Genomic DNA, 11,821 nt, shown 5'->3' on the forward strand with positions numbered 1-11,821 from the left:
AAAATGTAATTCATATATGCAGGTAATATAAAAAGTGAAATTAAAATTTATGTGACTTAATAAGATTGTTATTGAACAAAATATAAAAATTCAACAAGAAAAATGATTGGCTTTAGTCAGATGTAATACAAATTATTTTAAAACTGAAACAAATTATACTGCTATATTTAAGGGTTCTAGTTCTCTTGAACAATAGAGCTGCAATATTTTAGAGAAGTAATAGGTAATTAACATTCAACTAAAGATCAATATAAATATTACCCACATACATATGTATGTGTGTATGTGTTGTAGGTTATGCATCAAGCTTACAAGCACTGATGTTGTGTAACAGTAGGTATTAAATTAGCAAAACTGCCATATATAGCCAAGTAAGTGGGCAACAACATTTAGCCATTTGTTAGAAATTGCAAACTGGAGAAAATACCTGAACTATGTACCGCTGTGTTATTCGGCCACACCACTTTGCCTTATCTGCGGGTCATTTTCTGGACCTGTGAAGGCTTTAGGGAACAACACTAATCAGTGCTCAGAGATCAAACGATGGGGAGATTGGTGCCTGCCACCCAGGCCAGCTGAGGTGCTGCTCCGCAGTCCCATTGCAGGAAAGCTGTCCCCATCACACCAGGCCCGCACGCAGCATTCATAAATCCCGTGCCCGTGTCAGATCCTCTCTTCTCTGGAAGGAGCATGCTCCCTGTCTTTTTAGAAGAGGTTTCCATACGCTGTAAAAGACATGTGTGATAAATGAAGCACTTCCTCCGAGACACTAAAAACATAATAGTGGTATAATTAATTACAGTCATATTCTTGTTAAAATTGTGCAGAAAAATTAAACCTTTTTCTATTAGCATGAAATATAAGTGTCAAATCCCCTAATAAAACCCTGATCAATAAAACAATAATAATTGTGTTGTTAAAAGCGGACATCAAAAGGTGTTCATGGCAACATATTTTAAAGGTTAGAAACCCTTTTAAAATAAACGGATTTCATCTTTACACTATGTCATCTAAATCATTGCTGTGTTTGTGTATACAATTATAATCAGACGATAAATTGCAGCTATTGAATGGATTAAGTCTGCTCTTCTTGACCTCATAAATCTGAGGTTGTCATAGCTTCGGAAAATGCCTGTGTAACAATCAGTTGATTACATGCCATGAGCAGCTGTGCGTGCTGCCTGGCGGATGGGAGAGGGGAAGGGTAACGCAGAGTTCAGCGCAGAACTTTGTAACATATCTGACACTTTCCTTTTAACGCTTTCAGCCCTCCCTCAGAACGCGCCTTATTTTAGTAGGTTTACACATGGAATAGAAGGATGGTAAGAAAGTTTAAACTAATAAAATAAGGTCTAACTGAAATGTCAATATTCATTAAGATTTCCTGAAAATATCCACATATGTAAACGCCATAGTGTAGAAAGCCTGAACAAAGCGTAAGAAGAGTGTGGTGGGGAGAGACACATCACGAAACATGCTAGTCAGTGATTTGGGGCAAAAACAAAACCTTTCCGTCCAAAATGGCACCATTTCCCAGGACACCGTGTCCACCAGGCACACGGCACTCAGCACAACTCGATGTCACTTCCAGGAAACGAAGCAAAGTTGCCTTACATCAGCAAACGTTTTTCACCTTTCCACCGAGGAAGGAAAGTACTTAACCCGGCAGCACACTACTAGTTTCTGAGGGCAGGCTACACCTGAGTCTGCTGTTTTATGCTTAATTCACGAGGTATTATGTCCATTTTAGATCTTCTCGGAAAATTAGTTTTAACTCGAATTTATCTATTTGTGTATAGCTTCCACTGTCAAAAATTTATGTAGAATATGACCTGATTTTGAAAATCTCATATATTAAAATGGTCTTAATCAAAGATTCAAAGAGAATTAGATTATTAATAATGAAATATTTTCATTTACTTTAATTTTCTCAGATGAAAGGATATAAAGCGTGCTTTAAGCATTAGTTAGGAATTTACAGCCTGCTCTTAAAAGTGGCGTTTTTCTCATTTTGCATAAAAAGTTAGAGTATAGACTAACCAACCAACTAACTAATCCCAAGGTCACAACGAAAAGGGAACTCGGCGGCTAGCTCAAAAGAGAATCCTCAAGTTCAAGCTCCCGGGGGATAATTGCCTTTTTATAACCCTATTTAATAACATGTAATGATTAAATTACCATGGAAATAAAACAACTTGTTCCAAAGGCATTCTGGTGTGGGACAATAAAGGACGGTGGTCTCTGATATGCACTCGGCTTTGTTAGAGGGGCTCCCAGCAGATCGCCCGGAGCGCAGGCCCTGAGAGAAGGCAGCTGTGCCTCCACGGACTTGGACCCAGATAGCTGATGGTCACAAACAGTGCACAGATGCCTCCTCCACAGACTGCCCCTCCATTTTCCGCGGAAATGCAGTTTTGTTAGATAACGCCGAGGAGCCCGATGCTGTAGACTGTTACCAACCAGAGCTACCTAATATTGTCTTGTAAGATGGTGAAGAACTGAGTGTTGATTTTTGCATTAGATAATTTACTTGACATTATTTCACTTTATCTTTCAAGCCAATTGCAATGTCATTGTCCTCAAAAAAGAGATTAGAAATTAAGGGATTATTCGTATTGTCCAGGGTCCCAGAGCGAGAGGGGGTGTATACAGGGGGACGTAGAACCAGCCCCTGCGCTTCCAGAACTCGGATTCCGCGCCGCTGGGCGAACGCCTCCAGGTCCGCGGTCCGCAGCTGGCGGCGGTTTCCCAGCGTGAAGCTTGTGAATCTCAGCAATCACAGCCTCCCACGGCTGCTTAATCACGTCTCTGCTTTAAAAGTGAAAACTTCAATCCAAATTTTAGTCTAAAAATGACCCATAGCATCGAATAGCATGGCTGGTTTGATTTTTACAACTTCACTGACTTGATTACTCGTGGGATAAAGTGTAGCTCCTTGCTTTTCAGTGTTTGTGGCATTTATTTTAGATAAAATTCCACCAATTAAAATTTGTATTTTAGTAGAAGACAATGTTTTTCAAATAAGTAGTTGAAGCCATCAAGCACCTGCAGTGGGGAATGCCCCTGACAGGTCCTCGTGTGCCACATGACAGGGGAAGGGACTCACTCACAGCTGTCAAGTCAGTGGCACAGGTGAGGGAGGCATGCCATGCATTAACCCAATTGGTTAATGATTTTAGGTAAATATGTAAGTGAAAAGAATGGCATTTTGGGTTATTTGATCTCTACAATCCTATTATGCCCATACAACCTTGCTTAGCTTCGCTTTTTCTTAACTGAGGTCATGAAAGCTTTTATACCATGTTCCCGCACTCTCTGGTACCGACCTCATGTCTCTCTGAGTTTTGAATGTGCCCGTATCCACAGCACAAGGCCCGGGCACATCTTCCCGTGCTCGGAGTACCTGTTAGCCACTCCCTTCCCAATGCCTGTCCCAGCTCCAATGTCTTCAGATCTCAGTACAGTGGTCCCCTCTCTAAGGAAGAGCCCCTGACTTCGGTGATGAGCTGGGCAGCCCCTACTGCCTGCTCTTGGGACACACGGCACCTCCCTCCATAGCGGGTGTCCGCATAGTTAGATTTATGGGTGTGCATCTTTGACTAATGCCTCTCCCCCAATAGCCTCTAAGCATCATGTGGGCAGACAGCATCTGCCGCTCTCATTCACTCAGTGCCCAGCCCAGCCTAAGCCACAGACTTTATACACGTTTCTTAACTGAGGAACAACATGAATGCATTGATTTCCAACCAACTTCATTGCGGTATAATTTACATAAATAAAATGCACCCATTATAAGTGTGTAGTTCAATATGTTTTCAATATATTGGGTCTTGTTAGGTTGCTTCTTCCTAATACTGAGCTGTGATGCAATAGACACACCTCTGAATGTCCCTGGATCTCTGACTCTTCGCCCTGCAGTGCCTGCCTCTCCTAGGGCCCTGGTCCTGTGCCGTCCGCACGGAGAATCCACAGGCACCTGTTCCTGAAAGGGTAGGTACATCTTTAGAAACTTGTCAAAAGATAGGGTCAACCTGCCTGGTGTTAGTAGTGATTTCTTATACACTCCCTATTAATTTATCAAATTTGAATTTTCAAGTTACCCCAACTTTGAAAAATGAATATTTATCTCCTTTAAAATAGCCCATCTTTCAATATGTAGTTTAATATATTTGCCAACATTTCCATATCCCAGGGAATCCTTTCACACTGTATACATAGAGCATGTTACACACTTCAGCACATGCCATTTTATCTGCCCGTTAAACACAGGAGTGTTTAGACCACGTCACCCAGCGCTGTCGCAGCTCTTTCCCATCAAGAAGCACAAAGGGAAAACTTAAACAAGGCCACGTAGATAAAAAGAACCCAGACTCTTTGTATCTTCAGATCTTCTTCCCCCACTCCTTCCTCCCCTCCCCTCCCCTTTCCCCTCCTTCCTCCCTACCTGCCTTTCCTTTTGCCCCATTCATTAGTTTAATAACAGAAACACACAAAAAACACATTGGTCGGCTTTTTAAATGAGAGGAAGGAACAATAACAAATTGCTCACTAAATGTGAAACATAATTTAAAGCATACTCAGACACTCTCATATGGATGGCAAGTAGGGAAAGGTTAGTGGAATAAGAAGAGGAAATTAAAGGAGAACAAGAAGAGAGGAGCAGTGAGGGGAAACCACCCAGGAGGCTGGAAAGCGCCACAGAGCCAGGGAGAGCGGAGGAAGCAGAGGAGGCGCTCACCCCCAGCACAGCGGCAGGCAGTTTATAAAACAGAGGCTCTCTGCTTTTGGGTGAGATACACTGGGCTGAATACTAAGGAAAGTGTTTCTCAAATGAAGCCCTGGCACTGGCCATTTGATGCTAAATATTTTTAAATCCTCTAATACACACTAAAAAAAAATAAAAAAAAAAATAAAAAAATAAAAAAAATTCACAAATGAAACAATCTCCCTCTGAAGATTTTTCCCCATTATTTTTAAATTAAACCTTTATATCTGAATCTGCTTATTTCTTTTTTAAAAAAATCCTCACCCAAGAATATTTTTTCCATTGATTTTTAGAGGGGGGAGGGAGAAAAAGAGAGAAACATTGATGTGAGAGAGACACATGGATTGATTGCCTCCCACACGGGCCTAGATCCAGGCCAGAGATCAAACCTGCAACCCAGGTAAGTGCCCTTGACTGGGAATCGAACCCCAGACCCTCTGGTGTGTGGTCAGTGCTCTAACCACTGAGCAATGCCAGTGAGGACTGAATCTGCTCATTTCTGCTAATATCTAGATTTATCATGAAAATACATGTTTACTATGTTAAGGCAATATGATCAAAAGAGTAAAAAAATCATGTACTTAAGTAATTGATATTAAAATATTTTCCAATAATTTTATTCTGTGTGAAATTTCAATAAATAAATCTATGTACATAACTGTAAAAAATGAAATGGGACTTACAATGAAAGCAGTAGCTAGCCAGTTCACTCATTACTACCTTTAGTCTCACTCACTGAAGAAATAACTTTTAATGGTTTCCTATTTAGTTCTTTGGAGGGATTGCCCCAAAAACGTTAAATAATATGCTTCATTACTATATCTCAATTTATCAAATTTGAATATAAAATATTGGACATTACTTGCCATCTTATATCTCCCCACTTACTACCAATTTTTGATAGATTTCTTTTTGGCCTTCCAAAGAACTTTTTACCTCTCAATAATTTATTAAAACTGTCATTTTATGTTCATTGACTGCTCTCAACACCTTACCATGTAAGATGAAAATATTAGTACCCTCCTTTCTATCATAATTCACTTCCTAATTTATACTCCCAGTTAAAGCAGCACATCTCAACTTGAATCTTTATGTAATTTCGGTCTTTGATCTACAGAAAAGGAGGCATGGGGCAGCCAGTAGAAGCCAGTGGCTGGTGCAGTTCTCCAGGGCAGTGAGAGTGCCTTTTTCAACATCTTTAGTAAAAATACTGATTTCTCATGAATGCAGTTTGGAGTAGAATATGATATTTATTTATTTATTTGTTTGTTTGTTTGTTTGTTTATTTATTCATTTATTTATTTTCTAAACTTCACTCGAGGGTATTTTTCCATTGATTTTTAGAGAGGGAAAGACACACAGAGAGAAACATCGATGTGAAATAAACATCAATTGGTTGCCTCCTGCACATGCCCCGAGCCTGTCAGAATCAAACTGGGACCATTCAGTCCGCAGGCTGACGCTCTATTCACTGAGGCAAACCAGCTAGGACTAGAATATGATTTTTAAAGGTGCCTTTTTGGACTGAGTCTTGGTCAAAGATAAGCATGGGTCAAAACACAAGATTTTCAAAGATGATCCTATAGCAGGATAGTAAGAAGCTAGGAAAATTCCAGGGCAAGTGGAATGAGGGAACCAAGACAAGAAACTTACACAAGGACAAGCAGTTTGGGCAGCCGGCAGCCAGCTGGTGAATTGCAAGGCCTCATCCTCCCCAGCCGAGGACACTGAGAGCCATTGGCTTATACCTCCCGCCCCAACCAGAGGTTACACAGCCTAAACCACCTGCCCTCGGCACAGAGAGAGCAAAGGCCAGTTGTGCCGTTTGTGCAGCTAAACGCAGGACAGACAAGTCAGGGAACAAATAGCAAACCCTTTAAAGCCAGACTGACTAAGATAACAGTGAAACAGACCAGAGAATAATCCCAAACTCCCCCATACACACATCTTGATGCCTTAGCATACTAGTATTAAAAACACACCTGGAAAACTGATGAATATTCTACTGAAACCCTCCCCTTAAAGTCTCACCTTCAGAAGAAATAATAATGAGAAAAAGCCCTCAGGACAAAGACTCAGCACAGGCTCTCTCCAGAGCACCCCATGCCCATTCCCGGGCATGAACTTTTTACTCCTAAGGGTCCCCACGGGACTTGCAACCAGGGAGCAGTGGGCCGAGGCAGCTTGTACAGGCCATAGCCCCTGATCCTGTCCCCAAGGCCCCCTCCTCTCTGACTCCCCAGCGAGCTCAGCAGCCCCCCAGGCTCACTGCTATCACTGTGACTTCACTCCCAGCGAGCTCAGCAGCCCCCCAGGCTCACTGCTATCACTGTGACTTCACTCCCAGCGAGCTCAGCAGCCCCCCAGGCTCACTGCTATCACTGTGACTTCACTCCCAGCGAGCTCAGCAGCCCCCCAGGCTCACTGCTATCACTGTGACTTCACTCCCAGTGAGCTCAGCAGCCCCCCAGGCTCACTGCTATCACTGTGACTTCACTCCCAGCGAGCTCAGCAGCCCCCCAGGCTCACTGCTATCACTGTGACTTCACTCCCAGCGAGCTCAGCAGCCCCCAGGCTCACTGCTATCACTGTGACTTCACTCCCAGCGAGCTCAGCAGCCCCCAGGCTCACTGCTATCACTGTGACTTCACTCCCAGTGAGCTCAGCAGCCCCCAGGCTCACTGCTATCACTGTGACTTCACTCCCAGTGAGCTCAGCAGCCCCCAGGCTCACTGCTTTCCCAAAGCAAAGCTGCCTAGGCTCTCCTGCTCCTTTTTATACCCGAAGCCCTTCCTTTGCTTCACGTCCCAGCTTTCAGCATTCTCTCAAACCCACCTGGACGCCTGTTGTGGAATCTACCCTACATGAAGTCAGGAACCCATACACCCCAGGCCCACCTGAGGCAGACGCCCTCCGGTAACAATGCCATCGCACTTAGGTTACCGGAGTGTACACTTCAGTCTTGAACCATGCCTTAGATTAAGTCTTTAAGGCAGTGATGTCGAACCTATGACACGTGTGTCAGCACTGACACGTATGGCCATTTCTGATGACACGCGGCGGCTGAGGCGGCCGCATGCCGAGGATGAAACATTTGCTGCTCCTGAGGTCGAAACATTTGCGAAATAATGTTTTTTTCCTCAAAGTGACACACTACCCGAGTTATGCTCAGTTTTTTGGCGAAGTCTGACACACCAAGCTCAAAAGGTTGCCCATCACTGCTTTCAGGGTTTTATACAAGACAATCCATGATACTGCAGGGTGGTGGAGTTACAAAGCAGTTCTGATGAGAGTCCCTGGCCTGGGTTGGATGTAGGAAGGAGCCTGGAATAAAACTGTGTAGGGACATTTAGAAGAGAGCAAGTTTTGTTCTTAAATAATTTCTTTAAATCAATGGTTACCAAGATGTAGGGTTTGAACATCAAAGTGTCCTGGGTATTCTCTGAAGAATCAGTTTGGGGATGGGTTGAGGGTGGAAGGCAGATGATCTAGGAAGTGGGGGTAATTAGAAAGGGGGATCTAGAGCAGGGCTTAAAGGATTTTGTAGTGAAAGTGATGGGAGAGATCGGAAGGAGCGCACATCTGAATTATCCTCAAAGGCCCGTCTCAGGGGCCATCTCTCCATTACTCTTTCTGCCCTCTCCATCCCCTGGCAAAGTGAATGTCCTCCTTCTCCCTTTTCCACTGTCATAGTCATTTGTCTGCGCTTGTCTTAGGGAACCTGTCCACACTTTGCTTTGTGTTAGGTTATTGACAAGTGTGAGATATCTGCTCTTTTAGATGGTAATTAATGCCTAATTTATCTTTACTTCCCCAACACCTAGCCCAGAGTCTTGCAATAATAATTTAACGTAGTTATGTGTATGTGCTTAACTAAAAGCGATATATGTGCAAATCTTTTCATTTCCTTCCTTTGCTTTTTTCTTTCTTCCCTTCTTCTTTCTCTTCCTCTCATTTTCTCCCTCTGTCCTTTGTTTTATTGTTTCTTTCCTTTTGAATACAGAGGAGGTCTCTGCATACATAGACAAGGAAAGACAGGTCTGTGGATTATTAGAGATTGAAGATCCTAGAAAAAAAATGAGAATAGAAGTGATGAAGAGGGAAGAAATGTGATCCAGATATTACCAGGAAGAAGAAGAAGAAGAAGAAGAAGAAGAAGAAGAAGAAGAAGAAGAAGAAGAAGAAGAAGAAGAAGAAGAGGAGGAGGAGGAGGAGGAGGAGGAGGAGGAGGAGGAGGAGGAGAGGAGGAGGAGGAGGAGGAGGAGGAGGAGGAAGGGGAAGGGGAAGGGGAAGGAGAAGGGGGAGAGAAGAAGGAAGAGAGAGAAGGAGGAGGGGAGAGAAGAAGGAGGAAGAGGAGGAGGAGAAGCAGAGGAAGAAAAAAGGGAAGGAAGGGAAGGGAAGGGAAGGGAAGGGAAGGGAAGGGAAGGGAAGGGAAGGGAAGGGAAGGGAAAGGAAAGGAAAGATCCTCTCTCTGAGGGTAGAGGGGCCAGGCTAGAATATCAACCTACCTTAACTGGACTTCAACAGAAATGATTTAAGTGATGCCTGCCTAAATGTAAACACAGAGAAGTGTTTAAATTCTTGCAGAATCTCTATATTAAGAAAAGATTGAAAAACAAACAAAAATCAAATTACCATAAACACATATTATGTATCAGTAATCAAGGGATTATATCCAAAGGAGAGAAAAATAGAGGAGGTTTCTTTGGTTTCTCTTTTGGAAACCAGCAGTCCATAAAACTACCATCTGTATTCAAATGAGCTGTTGAAAATGATGAACAGTTTTCTATAGACTATTATTACTCTGAGTTCTATATGCTTCCTACATACTTAATTAAAGGGATCTCAAGAACCTAAAGAAAATTATGGCATTTATTTCATTTAAAATGCCATAAATTGAGTAGAAGTTTCAAGGAAGAAACTGCTGGCTACTGGCCGAGCCGTGACCGGGGCTACCTTGGGAATTGAAAACGTTTTAGGGTCTGGTTATCACTCCGACAGCTCACAAGCTTGATTTTATGCACTGAGAGTAGAGTCCTCGCGTAAGGCCAAACTCGTATTAGCCATGTTCATAATGCACAGGCCTGCCCACCAGGACAGTGACTCTCAAATCACACCGAGGAGCACCATCTCAGGGCCTCGCACATTTGCTCAGCACGTCACCTCCTTGCAGCAAGCTCTGTGGGAAGGTAAGTTGTAACTGGAGTTTCACCTGATGCATTTGGAATTAGAGTCAGCAGATAAATGTTCAAGGGTTTCCTGGAATCCAGTGACAACTGTGCAGTGCGCCTGTGCCTTCCAGAGGAAAACACCCACTGCTAGGCCTCCCCGGGCCCCATGAGCCAGCTCTGTGTTTTCCCTGTGGTCACCATAGGATCTATCGTACATACCACGTTCTTACGTGCTTCCTAATATCATTACATAGTGTACCCCCCAAATGTGCATGTGTATACATCTTTGAGGGACACCCTAGATTTATGTAATCATTTACATTCACAAAAAGCATTTCTGTAAGGTACGTAATGATCTCCATTGCAGTTTGTAGCAATAATACCAACATTTCACAGAAAGGGAAATTGAGGCTCAGTGATGTTAAGTGACGTGGCCAAAGATCTCACAGATACTGGCATAAGAACCATTAAAAACAGGAAACAGGAAGTATAGCTTATATTTTTTATAGTCGCAAGTATACTGCTCTATATTTGCTGATAATAGGAATACTTATCTTGTCTTTAAGTTGCCTGGAAATTAAAATGAGATAATGACTTAGAAAAGTATAAAAGCACACACACACACACACACACACTAGAGGCCCGGTGCACGAAATTCGTGCACTGGGGAGGGTGTCCCTCAGCCCAGGTTGCACCCTCTCTAATATGGGACCCCTCGGGGGATGTCCAACTGCAGGTTTAGGCCCGATTCACAGGAATCGGGCCTAATCCTGCAGTTGGACATCCTTCTCACAATCCGGGACTGCTGGCTCCTAACTGCTCACCTACCTGCCTGATTGCCCCCTAACTGCTTCCTTGCTGGCCTGATTGACCCCTAACTGCTCCTCTGTGGGCCTGATTGCCCCCAAATACCTTCCCCTGCTGGCCTGATCACCCCCAAGGCTTTTATTAGTATAGATATGACCCTGCACAGAAAATTTTACTAACCCTGCTTTACAATAAGGGCTTGACGATTGAATCATTAGGACCAGACACCAAGATTTCCTTTCTTTGAATAGTGGAGGGAATACTTATCTTGTCTTTAAGTTGCCTGGAAATTAAAATGAGATAATGACTTAGAAAAGTATAAAAGCACCACATAAAGACAACTGTCTTTTTAATGAAGTGGCAAAATGAAAAACACTTTTTATTCTCCCCTTCCTTCCTTTACAGCTTTTATTTAAACTTTGAAATTTATAAAAATTTCACTCCAATTTTCATTTCTTTACATTCAACATTATTTTGTATTGGTTTCAGGTATTATATTAGTTACAGAATAGTGGTTAGACAATCATATACTTTATAAAGTGTTCCCCGATATTTCTAGTACCCACCTGGCATCATACCATCATTACAACACTACTGACTATATTCCCTATTTAAGTGACAATGGGTTTACAGGTTCCTTTCAATCTTTCTTTTGTGTTTTTTGTCCCTTTTCTTTCTCACTTCTTCCCTCATTTTCTTTATATAGTATCTCAATTGGCCATCAAAGCTCAGTGAAGGCACTGGGACATGCTTCATCCATTTTACAGACCAGGAAACTGAGGCCAATTCCAGTTGGCTGTGGAACTTGACTCAGGAAGCCCTCAGAGCACACAGGAAGCCCTCAGAGCCATGCTCTTTGCGCTTCCTAAGGGGCAGCGGCCCAGCAAACAGAACAAACCTTCCAGTCAGGCTTCCCAGCCTCTTTCTCAAGCACCTCTTCATTGCGGATGCTCCACATTCTTTCCTCTCCCCCCATTCTTTACTGCCCCCCCTTCTCCGAAGCAGGTGGAAGGCTTCCCACTCACTACCTAGGCATGCTCTGCCATGGGGCAGGGTGTAGCGAGCTTGCTTTTGGGTG

At 43.1% G+C, this 11,821-nt stretch overlaps 1 long non-coding RNA gene across 1 annotated transcript; it reads right to left on the bottom strand.

The window, feature by feature from the left end:
- Positions 1-209: 209 nt before the first annotated feature.
- LOC129152149 (uncharacterized) lies at positions 210-6,942 on the bottom strand. Its single transcript, XR_008558871.1, has 3 exons — positions 6,797-6,942; positions 3,880-3,982; positions 210-725 (listed from the first exon to the last, which is right to left on the bottom strand). It is a non-coding gene; the product is annotated as an uncharacterized LOC129152149 (long non-coding RNA).
- Positions 6,943-11,821: the final 4,879 nt, after the last annotated feature.

Source organism: Eptesicus fuscus, chromosome 18, assembly GCF_027574615.1.
Source record: "Eptesicus fuscus isolate TK198812 chromosome 18, DD_ASM_mEF_20220401, whole genome shotgun sequence".
NCBI classification, from domain to species: Eukaryota; Metazoa; Chordata; class Mammalia; order Chiroptera; family Vespertilionidae; genus Eptesicus; species Eptesicus fuscus.